Here is a 16,192-nt window from a genome sequence, read left to right on the forward strand (position 1 = left end):
GGCTGGATGTTTTCAGGGGTGGAAATGTTTTATATTGCATATTTCTGTGTGATTTAAATGTAATAACAAAAGTTTAAGGTAATTTCTAGAACCATTTCTTCAGAATTCTTTCGGGGAAAATGTTAATTAAAATGTCATATAGCTTTTATTTGTGAAACATTGTTGACCAAAATTATCCACTGATGGGGCAAATGTGATACTGAAAGTGACGAAAAATTACAAGCCCTTAATCAAATTAATCCACCCCCCTCTTTCTATAGAATTATTTAAAGTATTTTGGAATATTTTATTCTGAGAAAATATTTGAAAAGAATGCTTTAGCTTTAAATTCAAGTTCAACTCTTAAAGAAAATGAAAGAAAAGAAAACTTAGTGTTCTATCCTTGTTTTTTTTTGTAAATCCCTTCAGAGCTGTTGGGTCTCCAATGCCTAGATCCTGATCTATGTTTAGCCTACAGTCTCAGCAATCATCATTTTCAGGCTTAAGTTTGGACCCTTCCCATATTTTAAAAAATTCTGAAGTATGCACTGATTTTGTGTTTTGTTTTCATTTCATCACCATAGAAATCTACCATACACCCTTTCTGTTCCACCACTGTCTGTCCTCAGCAGTTCACAGAAACATAACACTCCTGTGAATATGAGATTGGATTTGTCCAAGTCTCCACAAAACAATTAATCGTTCCATTCTCATTAGCATGATGTGAGTAGCTCCCCAGCGTCCAGGCACACAAAAGGTCACACATTTATTAACTAATTACACAGTATATTTCTATACCTCATGAGAGGTCCTTGGAAATCATGAATGTCTTACTTCACAGCTGTGTGATGCTTGTCCCGCTCTACAGACTCTCATTGGAAATACTGTCCATAAGGACAGAACATTAATACCTGATTTGCTTTCCTATACAAATTTATTTGCATAATAATGCATGGTAAAATCTGCCAAAAAAGGGCCTGATGGTTGAATAATCGTATAAAGTTTAAAAAAAAACAGTTCGCCAAAAAAAATAAACATTTGCAGGAATTCTACTCACCCTCAAGTTGTCAAAGATGTACATAAGTTTGTTTCTTCATCTGAACAGATTTTAAGAAATTTGGCATTACACTTGCTCACCAATGGATTTACAGAAGAGAATGGGTGCCGTCAGAAGGAGAGTTCAAACAGCTGATAAAACATCACAATAATCCACTAATTAACGTGTTGTGAAGTTAAAAGCTGTGTGTTTGTAAGAAGTAAATCCATTACGGTATTTTAACTTTAAACTGTCATTTCTGGTTAAAATGTATTCATAATTCATTATAACATGATTCATCATAAGACTTCCTCTAGTGAAAAAAATCCCCTGCTGTTCTCTCACATCAAACTGTTCTCTCACATCAAACTGTTCTCTCACATGGACTTGTGGCTTGTAAACGGTGCTTGATCTGTGCATATTTCTCTTCCTGTTTGGACTCTCATTCTGACGGCACCCATTCACTGCAGAGGACCCATTGGTGAGCAAGTAATGTAATGCTACATTTCTCCAAATCTGTTCTGATGAAGAAACAAACTCATCTACATCTTGGATGGCCTTGAGTACAATTTCAACAAATTTTCATTTTTGGTAAACTATTTCTTTAAGCTTATTATAATTGATCAGTTCAGAGTAAAATGCTGCAAAAACAAAATACTCTCCAAAAACAGTCCAGTCATTTTGGAGTGAATTATATGATGACGTGGCTCTCTGCAAGTACCTACAGCTTGCGCGCAACTCTGTGGCTCTGAGCCCTACAAGACCCTCTGTTCCTTGAAGCATTTTCAGATTGGCAATTATAAAATAAACACAGCTGGCTGTAATATATGTGAATTTATTGACTGCATCATGATTATTTAGGCAAAAAAGTTTTACATATACAAAGCTCGGCAGCTGATTGAGCTTCTCGGAGGCGTACTCTCTTTATAAAGAAACCTTTATTTATTGAGAAATGGTGAATGTAGAATCTGTGTGGACAGGTTTGTATTGCAGTCTCTTGACAGAGATCTTTTTTCCTAACTAATTGTATTATTCTAAACTAAATTTCGCTGTCCGGACGCTGCCAATATTACATATGCTATCTGTTTTACACATCAGCTATGCAAACTGTCACTGATGTGACATCATTTATGGTTATGTACTTAATATGCACGCCAGCACCAAAAATTTAAGACTTGCAACTTGAAAGAGAGCTGTGCGCATCATTGGCATTTATGAGTGTATGAGAATACGTCGATGTCCTGATGTTAAATCAAATCTGATGTTTTCAGTCTCTCACTTATTATTCATCATGTTTATTATTATTTTTGACATATAACAGAGAGACATCTGTAGTCATTTACCACAGGCCATGCTTGGATTATACACCCTGGGACAAAGCATGAGAAAAATACCGCACTCCATTCGTTATTTAGATGTCTTTGCTATGAACTATATTCCTATCCCGTCATCATAACATTTTTTTAAATGTCAAGTATACAACGCAAACCTCTCCCACTGGCTTTTCAAATGTGTGGTGTTTATACACAAAAGCTGTTTTGAGGTCCAATCAATGCCTGCCTTGTAGATTTACAACCTTCTTTCTTCAGCACACAATCGCTGGTGACTCTGAGGGCCTGTTAGCACTTATGAAATAATTTGGGAAAAACACATCACTTACTGATCGAGTGATTGGTTGAGAGGAGAGAAGAGGTGTGGTGCAGATGTTGAGGTCCAGTTGCAGGTCTGCAGGGACCGGGAACCTGCCGGGTGATATTTTAATTGATTTCTGACAATAAGACCATGCTGTTGTATATCACACAGTATTAAAGTATGCTTTGCTTCCTTTTAGCCAAAGCTTATTCATTTTCAGACTGAAATATGGATGCAGAAAGACATGGGGTAAATGTTGAATGTTGAAAGTATGTTTGGTGTGACTGAAAATCTACAGCCTTCCTCTTTCCTTCTTTTGTAACAATAAACTGTACTCACATAACAGCAAGATTTGTATAATATGTCTGCAAAAAGTCATTTGCAGAATGTCAAATAACACTGCAATAACATGGAGGGCAGATGAATGATCTTATGCCCTGGGAGATGTTTTAGTATTGTTCTCATGCACATTAATGCGCCATAACTTAAAATAGTAGTTTACAGTATAATATTTGAAAAAAAATTAAATATAAAATTGCATTTAGGTTCGTTACATTGCAAAACACTTTTCTTTAACTTTATACGAACCTCACAGCGATTGGCTGCCGTCCAATTTTTTATTTTTTTGCTTGATAGCTGCAGTTCTCATCTTTTTGACACTCTGTCAAGGCTTTCTCTGGTCCACTGTAAGTCACATTGAAGCATGAAGCTCAGTTCCCATTGTAATACATTAACAATGTTTGCTCAGCTCCACTCTCCACAACTCAACCCCAATATTCATTGAAATTTACAGCTGTTTCATGAATTTAATGTTCTTTACCAAACTTTCACAGGCAAAATCCAGTCATTTCAATAGGAAATCATGTGATCAGGACGTAACTTGCAAAGTCCGGGAAAGATTTGGCAAAATCTTACTAAAGCAGTCCACTCAGGAATATCTATTTTCGTTCATATATAGAGGGGAAATCAAAAGAACTGATTTGAAGTGATTTATTTTGCGTTGTCTTGTTTTTTGGCATAAATTGGGTGGTATAAGAGCGTGAGACAAATGCACAAGAGTTGGCAGCCCTCATTATAGCTACTTTGAAAGCTAAGTCTTTCGTTTTATGCTAGCACATTCTTTAAAATATCTTCTTTTTAAGATATTTTCATTCTTTTGGATGAGAGTGAGTAAATTGTGATATATTTAATTTATTTTTGTGTATGAACTGTCTCTTTAAGTCACACTGCCACAATTTCTTTGAATGCCATCCACCAGTAATGCTCCCTTTTTCTCAGCATTGTAATTCACATGATTCCCCGGCATGAAGAGTAGCTCGTTCTTAACATCTGCTGTCATTTCTTATCATGGGAGTGAGATGTGAGAAAATCCGATTGGTCTTTTTGACATAACAGCACTTCAGATGAACATCTTCTAAAAATGAATGTTGAAAAAAGCACTAGAATGGACAGAATTGAAAATGTTTCTTCTCAAACTATCTTTAAAATCAACACCAGGTGCTAATCATATACAAGCATACTGATGATAATGAGTATTAAGACAGCCCAGAATAAATGAACTTCTTTTCATCTGTCTCAGACCGGGGTTATCTCCAATGTGGGGTGCAGGGCTGACACAGATTCAGTGGAACACCTGGAAAGCTTCACTGACGTACCTTTTGTCTTTTGGTCAGATAGCTTACACAGAGAGGGCCGGTGCCAGATTTTGTTTGTATTATGAAAGTGATTATTCCTGACTGTCAAACACAGCATTCAGGGAGACGTATGGCTACATGTGCTGCAGGGGTGTTTGCACGTGGCAGTGACTGAGAGGAAAATCTTGGGAAAATAAACACTTCATACATTTGTATTTGTTAAGCAGATGCCTGTCTTCTTTCAGTCTGTAAGCACAATGAAAATCCTGATCAGGCCCCACAAAAAGCATGCTGGCACCAAGTTTTAGAGCTTTTTGATAGCTAGTTCAAGTTTACATGTTAACTTTTATAATTGCATACTTCATAATTGGTTTCAAATCATTTAAAGACTATGACTGTTTCTAGAGTAGATTTCAATTTTTATCACTGCTATAGCTAAGATTGTACTCCCTGGTATAGTTATGTGTCTGAGCGCAGTCAGTTTTACACAACCAAAGGTTACCCTCAGTTAATGTGTGTCTTCTTATGTGTTTAGTTCACGTCTGTGGCAAGCAGGTCTTTCCTGAAGTTACAAGGATTGTTACTGACAGGTGGTTTAAACAAACACAACTCAGAATTACGGTCAGAGTTTCTTGATTAACACAGACATTAACTAAGCATGTGTTTGCATGTGTATGTATTTCATATATCCAGTTAAAATGCAACCTTTTTATAGCATGGATCTAGAGTCAGGTTTATAAGACATGACAAAATTCAAAGTTTTATATAGCACTATTTGACAGTGTTTACCAAGTCCTTACAGTTTAAATATATACAAATGTGGATATTTATGTGCTTATTAAAGGGATAATTTATCTAAAACTAACAATTCTGTCAGCATTTATGTTGTTCCAACCTTTTACTGAAAAAAATTGGTGACGATGAAACAATTTCACCAAAATTGCTTGTTAATATTTTGAAGTAGAAACAACTGAAATAGTGTTTACCTGTAGAACACTTCAAAGACATTTTTCATAATATCTTCTTTTGTGTTTTACAGAAGAAAGAAATGCAAACAGGTTTGAAATGAGGGTGAGTACATTTTTTTTTTTACATTTGTGATACAGCTTAAAATAAAATGTTTATTATACCATTTTACCATGTGCATATGTGTTAAGTATAATGGGTTAAAGACCCTTAATGACTGCTGTCAAACATAAAACCTCAAATATTTCCCTGAAATCATTTCTTATGTTCAAAGCTATAGACATGTCTGTGTTTGCATCCTCATTTGACACAATAGAGACACGTGGTTTCTCTGGTAAAGACGAACATTCCTTTTATTGTGCTGGACTTTTTTCCCGTCTTGGAGCCCAGGAGGAGCGCAAGCTCCCCGGAACAAGCCTGGGAGGTATGAGACCACACACTAAGCAGTATTTAGTTTACCGCTCATAGGCAGAACGCCTCTGCGCTCAGCTTGCTATCTGGTATCAGTGTTTAAACATAACCCGAAACATGAAATGAACTTCTGAAAGTCAGTAACAAAGTATAATATTTGTTGCTTTATGGCCACCCACATGAGTGTATTTATGTAGCTGCAGGTCACTGGCGCTGCCTTTGGTGGCGTTTATGAATCTGTAGCCATAATGCCAGTCACTGTGTGACTCTGTTTCATTTGGGTCATATGAAGTTGACTCTGTTGGATGTGGTGATGTGGTACAGTGTGAACAACACAAATAGGATACAGTTGATTGCTTGTTGTTTGCATACCCCCTAGTGGCCAAACATGATGAGAAAATAAAGACAAATCCTGTGTCATCCCTCAAACTTATTCTTAGTCTGGCTATCAGTCAAAATATTGGTGGGAAGTTTTGGGTCATTGGAGGCTTATTTTCTAAAGACTGCTTCATTTTTTGCTGCTTCATATTATTGTGGAAACCAAAACGATTTTTTTAAATTAATACTTTTATTCAGCAAGGGTTCAATTAAAATGATCAAAAGTGACAGACATTAATCATTTCTCAATAAATGCTGTTCTTTTTAACTTTCTATTCATCAAAGTATCTTGAAAAAAGTGTTAATTTCCACCAGAATGATTAAGCAGCGCAACTACATTTTCAACATTGATAATGAGAAGCATTATTAATAATTAAGCACCAATAATAACTGAGCATGCAATCAGCATATTAAAATAATTTTTGAAGATCGTGTGACACTGAAGACTGGAGTAATGGCTGCTGAAAATTCAGTTTTGCCATTGCAGGAATAAATTACGTTTCAAAATTTATAAAATAGAAATTGTAACACTGTTTTATAAATTACTGTTCTTATTTGTAATCAAATAAATGCAACCTTGGTGAACTTCCTTTGAAACAATATTAATTATTCAAAATTTTGGACCAGTAATGTATTTACTGGTTATCACACACATACACACACACACACACACACACACACGTTGATTTAAATTACAAAAAAATAATTTATTGATCATATGCATTATTTACAGCTAATGTTCCTTTATATATTTTTTGCAATCTTGTTTCATTATAGGCTGCGTAAGAAAAAGATTTTTCCACACACAAAGACGAAAAACAGAGAGAGCAAGAGAGATTGGAGAGAGAGTATCATACCGTGAGCTACAACAGTTCCCTTATGTGGCAGTGGTGTGAGAATGGGCTCTGAGAGGTCACTGAGGATGGTTATGTGTAGTGTGTATCTGATGCCATAACTCTCAGTCTCTTAAAACTGCGAAGACGCTAAAGTCTTTGTGGACTTTAAACGTAAGAAGTTAAACTCCCTGATTGGTTGATGAACACTTCCACCAGTGTCATTTACAATATGTATTGTGTTTCATTACATTCTGTGGTAGACATGACTATTTTGGAATAAAATGTCTGACTCCTTTGACTTGAGCAGGCCATATCTACCTCTTTGTAAATAAACAGAATTAAAAACTTTAAAAAATGTTCCTGTAATTTGTCAAACTTACAGCTTGATGACCAACTACTTGTGATGCTTCCATTTCATTTTGTAAATAAACACAATAAAATAACTTTTTCATTCATTTTACATTATTTGCCAAAATTAGCTAGCTTGATTTCAAAATCTTTACAATAAGGTTCATTATAGTTCAACATTAGTTAACTACTTTAGTTAGCATTAACTAAGAATGAACAATACTTTTTCAGAATTTATTAATGTTATTTAATGTTAATGTCAACATTTACTAAAGCATTATTAAAATGCACAATTGTGCTTGTTAACATTAGTTAATGCACCCTGAATTAACATGAACTAATAACTGTATTCCCATTAACAAATATTAAGAAAGATGAATAAATACTGTAATACATGTATTGTTCATTGTTTGTTCATATTAGTTCATCTAAAAACTAGGGCCGGGACTCGATTAAAAAAATTAATCTAATTAATTAGAGGCTTTGTAATTAATTAATCGAAATTAATCGCATTTTAATCGCATATAAATATTTGACCTGAGAACAGTGAGAAGTAAGTTTTTTTATATGGATTTTTACATTTCCCATCCCGTCCATGTTCACTGCGGTTTGTTTTTGGCTGTTTCTCAATATGCGTTCTTCAGCGATTTTTTTTTTATTTTTTATTATGAAAATCAAAAAATGTACAAGCAAAATAGGCTTTAACTGAACAAACTTAAGACATAGAAAAAAATCACAATTTCAGATACAAGGTAGACACAACTAAGTTATATACATTGTACATCATTAACATCAATAATTAAATATGATTTAGAAATAAACTAAATAAATAAATAAAACAAATAAATAAAAAGAAAATACAGAAGGGGTTACAATATATTATGAGTCACTAAATTGGTTGAAAAAATTAGCTAATGTAATAGCTTTATTACTTTCAAGTGTATGTAGAGAAGAAGCAATAATTCTAAGCTCATTTATGAAATGAGGTATGCGTTCTTCAGCGATCTTGCGTCCTTGTGTTCTCGTTCTACGTCATCATTAACCGTCGAAGTTCAGTTCCAATTCTCAAGAACGCAAGCATAGATATATATAGAATGACAACGCAAGTACAGAGGATGCATGAAAGTGCCCGGATATGTTCTTGAAACTGAGGATGCATCGAGTGCAGACTTGAGAGAATCGAGCCGTTAGAAATCCCAGAAAACGCTGTGGGTGGCCGGTGTACGGAAGCCTGTAATCTTTAAAGTCGCTCTCACAAATACTTAACGGCTCTTCAAGTTGAAAGTAAACATTTATCGTTTTGTTTTGGTTAATTTTAATAAAGTTATAAGACCCGGAGAAAGTCTACATTTTTATTGGCATATTAAAATGAATCTGAACAGTAAAACATATAACGCTGTAAAATAAAACAATACAATTATATGAAAGTAATATCTATAATAATATGAAATGTTTTAATAAGTTATGACATTTTGTAATATTTATTGTTCATTGGCCGTTTCTTATGCTGAGACTATGCGGTCAGTTAAGCAGGAACGCAGTAAGTTACATCTCAGTTCTCATAAGTGTGCGTTCTGTGTTCTCGCGTCCTTCCGAGTTCGTTCTTCCAAGGAAGCCTGGCAAGACCGGTCTCCACGAGAACGCAAGTCCGTTCTTTGCGTTCTTGGAATTCTGAACGCTAGTTGGTGCTCCAGTATAATCGGTCCGCCGAAACTCATCCAGTGAGAAACGTTCCGTGGTGCAAAAATAAGTGCGATTAAAATGCGTTAAAAAAAATTAACGCGTTATTTTTGTGTAATTAATTAATCTAAATTAACGCGATAAAGTCCCGGCCCTACTAAAAACATAAATCATTTTCACTGAACATAAAAATCATTGCTTTATGCTCAGTTCATAGATTATTTAGGCCTATTTTTTAACTAACATTTTTAGGATTTTCATTATATGATTTTAGGCTTGTGTCTTAAGGGTAAAACAATCAAATCTATAGAAAGTACACTGTAAAAAAAATAAAAGAAAGTTCATTTACAAGACTTTTTGTTTACAAGAAAATACTATTTCAGTCTTTCCTTTAAAAAAAATCATGCTTAATTCAATGTTTTACTTGTCATTTCTCAAAGTACACTCAAAAAGATATAACTCTTTGGCTGAACATGATTCAAGAGTGGTTCCATGTGACTGAATCATGTTATTTTTGACATGTCTACTTTTAGTTGACTTTACTCAGTTTGCTTTAGTTCATCCTACCTGAAATATTTGAGTACAGAGAACATGTTTCCATGTAATCACTGTCCATTAGGATGGGAAGATTCCCCGATCAGCAAGAAAAGTTAACGATGCAATGCGTCGATTTAAAAAAATTGCCATTTGTATTGCGATTGTTTCTAACATATTTCCATCGGTAAAAACCGATTTATTTATATTAGTGCTGTCAAAATTAGCGCGTTAACGCAGGCGATTAATTTTTTCAGTTTAACGCGTTAAAATTATTTAACACCGTTAATGCAGGGGCGGAGCCTAGGGTTGGCCACCCCACTCATAACTGCTCTTTCTGTCTGTTTTTTTCTCGACAAGAAGTGCATTTATCCAGTCGCAGAACGTCTTTACTATCACATCAATCTGGAGACGTTTCAGATGTGTGCTCCACTTCCTTTGTGAGTCAAACGAGCCCGGAAACTGACACGTGCTGTAGTCTGAATCAATTCATATCAATAATTCTGAGTCAAATGTGCATTTTATGATAGCAGTAACTGTAAAGGGACTATTGTAATGGAAAAATAAAATATAAGCTAATACAGTCCTAATTACAAAGCTCAGATGAGTTAATGTGTATTTATAGCAGTTAAAATGTAGTTTTAATTTAATGATTTTTTAGTTTAGTGATTGTTAATGCTTTAAAGAGCAATGTTAGATTGTAATGTTCTAATCTTTTACTATATAAGGTACAGCTGTTATAAAACCAGAGAGAAAGGCTGCATGGTAGTATGTGAGAGAGTCAGTGGTAATATCATTGCATTCCTATTGGTCAGTGTTAGAGGTGCTCAGCTTAGCCTGACAGTTTGCCTGCCCTGAACCAGGTTAGCTTTCCAGCATAAGTATCCACAGTGACTGAGGTTTCTCTTAGTTAAATTTGCTTTATGGAACCAAATCATTTGACAGTAAACTGAAATAAGCCTGGCCTATTTGGTAAGCTTGTTTTATGAAACAGGCCTTGAGGTGTTAGAAGTCAGAAGACACAAGTTCATTTATGATTTGCTGTCTGTCTGAACCAAAGAAATAAAAGCGATCATATTTTTTCCATTGCATCGTATTGCACCGAATCACATTGTGTTGAATCGAAATCGAATCGCACTGCATCGTAATAGGGGTGAATCGTATCGCATCGCAACGCTAGCTGCTTCATATTAATTCGAATCGTTGGCTATGCATCGAGATGAGTGTTGCATCGACGACGACCTCAGTTATGGAGATGCACATCCCTACTGTCCATGCAAGTTCAGCCAAAGTGTTATAAATAGCACATTAGCAAGTAAAACATAAGAGTTATTTAAACGTATGATGTTAGTTGTTGGCAGTTTAAGGATGGTACATTTAAGGACTTAATGTACAAAAATGATTCTTTAGTACTTCTTAAGATAAACGTAAGATCAGCTATACTCAACTGTGCTATTTCGGGACACCATGAATATGAAATGCGCTTTTAATATATTATCTCTGTATTTTAAAAATGTATTTAGTTGCAGTACACTTGAACCCGTCTTTCATAGTACACTCAAGTATGAGTATACAAATACATTTTTTAAATACAGAGATAGTATGTTAAAAGTGCATTTTAGTTCATATTCATTGTGTCCCAAAATAGCACAGTTGAGTACACTTAGTTGATCTTAAGTTTATCTTAAGAAGTACTAAAGAATCTAGTTTAGTATATTAACAAAATTAGTGCACAAAAATAGAGCACTTTACATTATGGAAGTGTATTTTTTTTACGAGATATAAACTCGCAAAGACTGATATGTTATCCGAATTGTGAGTTTATATATCACAATTTGACTTCATAGCTTGCAATTGCAAGTTTGTATCAGGCAATTCTGAGGGGAAAAAAGTCAGAAATGCGAGATAAAAAGTCACAATTACCGTTTTATTTTATTTTTTATTCAGTGGCGGAAATGGGCTTCCATAGGAAACCTGATATAATGGCTCTAAATCAAAAAGAATTGTTTAAATAAAGTGAACAGCATAAAAAAATTAAAAAATGTATGTACAGTTTTTTTCCCTGTATATTGAACAGTTTATTTGATGATAGTAAAAATAATGAATGAAGGCATGATTACATGCATGTATACATTATTCTTTATCATTAGTTGCAGTGAGTTGTGTGGTTTTACTGACAGGACACGATAGAGTTTTAATTTAGGTTTAGAGGTTTAGTCAAAGGCTCTTTTTGATACTTTTTCATTGGTAAATATTTGTATAGAACCCACAGATAGAGTGCTCAATAGCACTGATTTATTAAAAAAATAAATTAATTCGAAAGATACAAGGTTTCTGCCCAAAACAACAATATACAAAAATTTAAATAAGTTATGATACAGTTTATTGCTTAAATTTTGTACTTTGGCATAATTGATCTTTTCCGTCGGTTTGAAACACTAGAGAAATAATTCCCCTGCACTGAAGTAGAATGATTAGTGTAACTAGCAGCCATACGTGCCAGGGCCGTGGACACTGGGTTCTGCTGAGCTGGTGCATTTCAGAAAGCCTTTGTTTTTCCATTCAGTAATGCATCACTGTTGGTCCAAGGTGCCACGCAAAACAAGCCAACATGCCAGTGCCCAACAGTGGCGGGAGAACGTCTAGCTGCAAGGATGAATAGGCCATCCCCACCAACTGTATCAGAATACTCCAAAAATGCCAACACCAGCAGGATTTTTCACTGTTCTTGTGTTTTGTTTGCTTATCAAATCAGTCTCAGATCAGTAAGAGGCCCATTGAGGCTTTTGATGATGGAGGATAAAGAACAGGCAGAGTTATATTGGATGCTTGATGTGTTTATTGTAGCTGAAGTCAACAAACAAAAGGGCCCTCTATGGGGTCCCGGCATAATGAGCGCTGCTTCGGTTGTAAATATGTTTTTTTTTTTTCGTCCAGTCTTTCCATCTCAATGCAGGACAAAAGAGACCAACCCATCCAATTCAGGTCACCCTTGAATTTGGCAATGTTGTTCACTGAGCTAAATCATTTGTGTCACAATGTTTCTAGAGGACGATGGGAACGATGATAAATGAATAAATAGTGTACTTTGTAAAGTAATTCTGCTATTCGCACTCTTTCTGCAACTAGTTTCTGTGCCTTTCCATAATAGACCCCCACTTCAAGACGATCAGTGTGTGCTTTTCAAGTGTGTGCTTGTGGTTGTATAATTGCCTGTGAGAGAGATAAAGAAAGAGGGATAAAGGGCCTGGATTTAGTTCAAGAAGCTTGGAGAATGTTCAAGTATTGTACAACTACATTGAAACGCATGGCAGCACTCTATTTGTTGCTGTCTTGGATGTGGGCAACATCTTTGATTGCAGTAATATTCTAAAATAATTTCCAAGTAACTACTGTTGACGTGTGGATAGTTACATTTATATACAAATGAGGGAAAAAAAGGTAGGAGGAAGGAAAACGAAAGAAAAGAGAAGCCCTTTCCACCCAAAAGGCATTAATATTCTGAGCCATGTGACATTTTAAATTAACAGTGCGAGTAAATAGCTGACAGAATGCGACATATGTTGCCAAAGTCGGGTCCAAAGAAATCACAAAAGTTCTATGTAGTCATTCCAGAAATCTAGAATTATTTTGCAAGCATGTGGCACTGGTGAATTCAACCACAAATCAGCCGCTTATGTCTCTCTGAGACACCCTAGTAGTTTAAATGAAAGTTGTAATTGTGTGCATCCTTACGGTTTTAATTGTTAGCAGTCCTAGACTGTCACAGATCCTGACAAATCTGGATGGAAAAGAAGACTGATGCCTTGTGGATGAGGGGCCGGGAGAAAATATTACAGTTCTATCATACACCTCATTCAGACTGTTTGAAAGATTCAGTGGTGTGTCTGTGATGTTGACCACACAAACAGAGACGTGGGGAAATGACGCAAATCTTCTGGAATCTGCGAGAGACAGACCTCACACACAGCTGAAATTTCCAGCTCGACAGAAAGGAGATTTTGTAACTCTTTACTGCTAATATGAGGAAACGCATTGGAGAGGAACATAGTGGGATAAGACTGAGAGTGTAAGCATACAATCACTCTGCTCATAGAATTTTTAGAAGCAGTTATTTGTGATGGATTTCCAGGGTAGACCGCATATTTATTTATTTTTTGTAAATGAAAACAAGGTTAGGAGGGATAGATGTACAGTCAATTTAATACTGTTGTTAACACTAAAAAATATGTCTATTCAAAAATTCTTGAAAAATTCTTGAAAATGACATGACTAAAGATATTACAACATATTGAATGTCTACCCCTCACCTTTTCTGTTTAATGCACAAAAAAAGTAGCGCTGTCTATTCAGAATGTGGTCTGTAAGTTGTTGATGTAGAAGTCACATTTAGTGAAGAGTCAAAGGGTTTTCAATCTGGGTTCCATGGGGAGGTTGCCATTTTTAATACATTTATTTATTTCACATTTTTACCTTCTGCCATCCTTTCTTTCTTTCTTTCTTTCTTTCTTTCTTTCTTTCTTTCTTTCTTTCTTTCTTTCTTTCTTTCTTTCTTTCTTTCCCTCTGGCTCCCTCTATATACAATGTGTGCAGAATTAGTAGTCAAATTGATAATCTGGTCATATCTTTTTTTCCAAGAACATTTGACCAATTCCAAACCACATCAATCTTAATAACTATTATTGTTTATGTATTTAATCATTTATAAGTGATATATAATTGTCCATGAAGGCTGAAAGTCAAAAACTCCTTATTTCAGGTGTGCAGAATTATTAGGCAGGTTTTCTTTTAAAATTTGAATAAATAATAAATAAATATTGAATAATTTGAAAATCTGGACTCTGAGGGTGCAAAAAAATTAAAATATTGAGAAAGTCACCTTTAAAGTTGTCCAAATGAAGTTCTTAGCAATGCATATTACTAATCATGGAACATGATCTTTACTTAATATTCTAATGATTTTTGGCATAAAAGAAAATTTGATCATTTTGACCCATATTGTTGGCTATTTCTACAAATATACCCGTGCTACTTATGACTGGTTTTGTGGTCCAGCGTCACATATCTTGTTTTGCAGTTGCAACATATTTGTAGTATTCAGAGTGGAAACTGCTTTTTATAGATTAAATATATATTTTACAAAGACAAAGAATGGGATCATCATATTTGGAGGTTTGTGCCATCAACAAACCTTTGGTCCAGTGTGTAGCGCATATATCCTCCACTGACTGCAAGCCAATACAGGATTAAAAACAATAACAACAACAAAATCCTTTTTTATTTCCATAATCAATTCGTATTAAGTTGAAACTGTCACTTTTGGCATAGCTGTAATTGGTTTTGGCTTTCTAAGCTTGGGTGACTCATGGGAGAAAGTCTGTGAAACACAGATGGAGCATTTCCTAAGTGCAGGCAGAAGACAAATCTCCCATTCAGCATCTGCAGTGAGGGGGAACTTCAGCGGTCTCTGCTGCCTGCGATCTCACACTGCTAATAAAAATGCCCTTTACACTACCGTATGGGACGACATAATGTGCCTGCTCAAAATTACAACACTGCGGCCTATTGTAGGAAAGTCACCCAAGGGCATGAATTGCTCAGGAAAAGCTTGATGTGTCTCCATTTGAACATTACACCTCAGGAAACCTTTTACCTGAACGACTGAGGATTTTTGTGGTAGAAACAATCAAGAGGGCCTATGTGAATGAGAATATAAGGAAACAGCCTGTCGTTATTGTTTTCCAAGCTAAAGATGAGGAGGAAGCAGTGGATGGACCATGCTATCCGCTCTACTATGGTACACTGCAAGACAAAAATGAAACTTTCTGTTCTTCCTCTCTCAACGCTGGGAATTTATAGGGCAGCTGCTGCAGATGTTCTTATAAAGAAGCCTAAACAGTCACGACAGACGGTTTACGTAGCGGTAGGCATAGCACGGGTCTGTTTGCCCCCCTATGAAAAACAGCCGCCCAAGATGGGTGGTAATGGTGAGGTCAGTCAGAATGAATGTGTTAAAGAGATACGGACCACCCGTGTGCAAAACCATTAACCGCTTTTGTTGACCATAATTAGCAGATTTGGTGGCTCCCCAGGAAAGAGGCGCACAATCTAGTCTAGTGAGAAGCATTAGGAGGACGTCAGACAAACGAGTGGAACTTTTCCAGTCTGAGACGAGCTACCAATGTAGGTCGTGCTGTTGCTAATTTGCACTGGTCTGGTTACCAGACACAACCTGCTGTATTTAACTGCAATTCAAAATATTTTGATTTGAAGCTTGGCTCTCAGCATGTGATTGATCAGGTGCTTAGGTAGAATATGTGCCTTTTTTGCAAATAGAACAATAAAGCCTCAGTTCCCACAGCTCATGTATAGCTGATTTTAAAGTTTTATTATTATTATTATTATTATTATTCTTGTTGTTAAGACTTAGATTTTAGCCAATGTTATTTTAGTATTATTTATTTACTATTGTAGTATGTATTAATATTTTGAGCTTTGTTTTTAATTTTCAGTTTTAATTGAAGTTAAAATTTTAGTGTTGTTATGTGCTTTTGTCAGCTTTATTTTCATTTATTTGAAAAATTATTTTGACCAGTTTTAATTAACAAAACCAACAATGATGTTAACATTGGAGTTAACTTTTTGCTGATGTAAGCTGTCCCTACAAGTGATAAAAAATAACTGTATAAATATTAAGAGCTAAAATATATTTGATCTTAGTTTATTCATTCAATATTTAATTGACTGCAATTAACTAT

The sequence above is a fragment of the Barbus barbus genome (genome assembly GCF_936440315.1).
Source record: "Barbus barbus genome assembly, chromosome: 28".
NCBI lineage: Eukaryota > Metazoa > Chordata > Actinopteri > Cypriniformes > Cyprinidae > Barbus > Barbus barbus.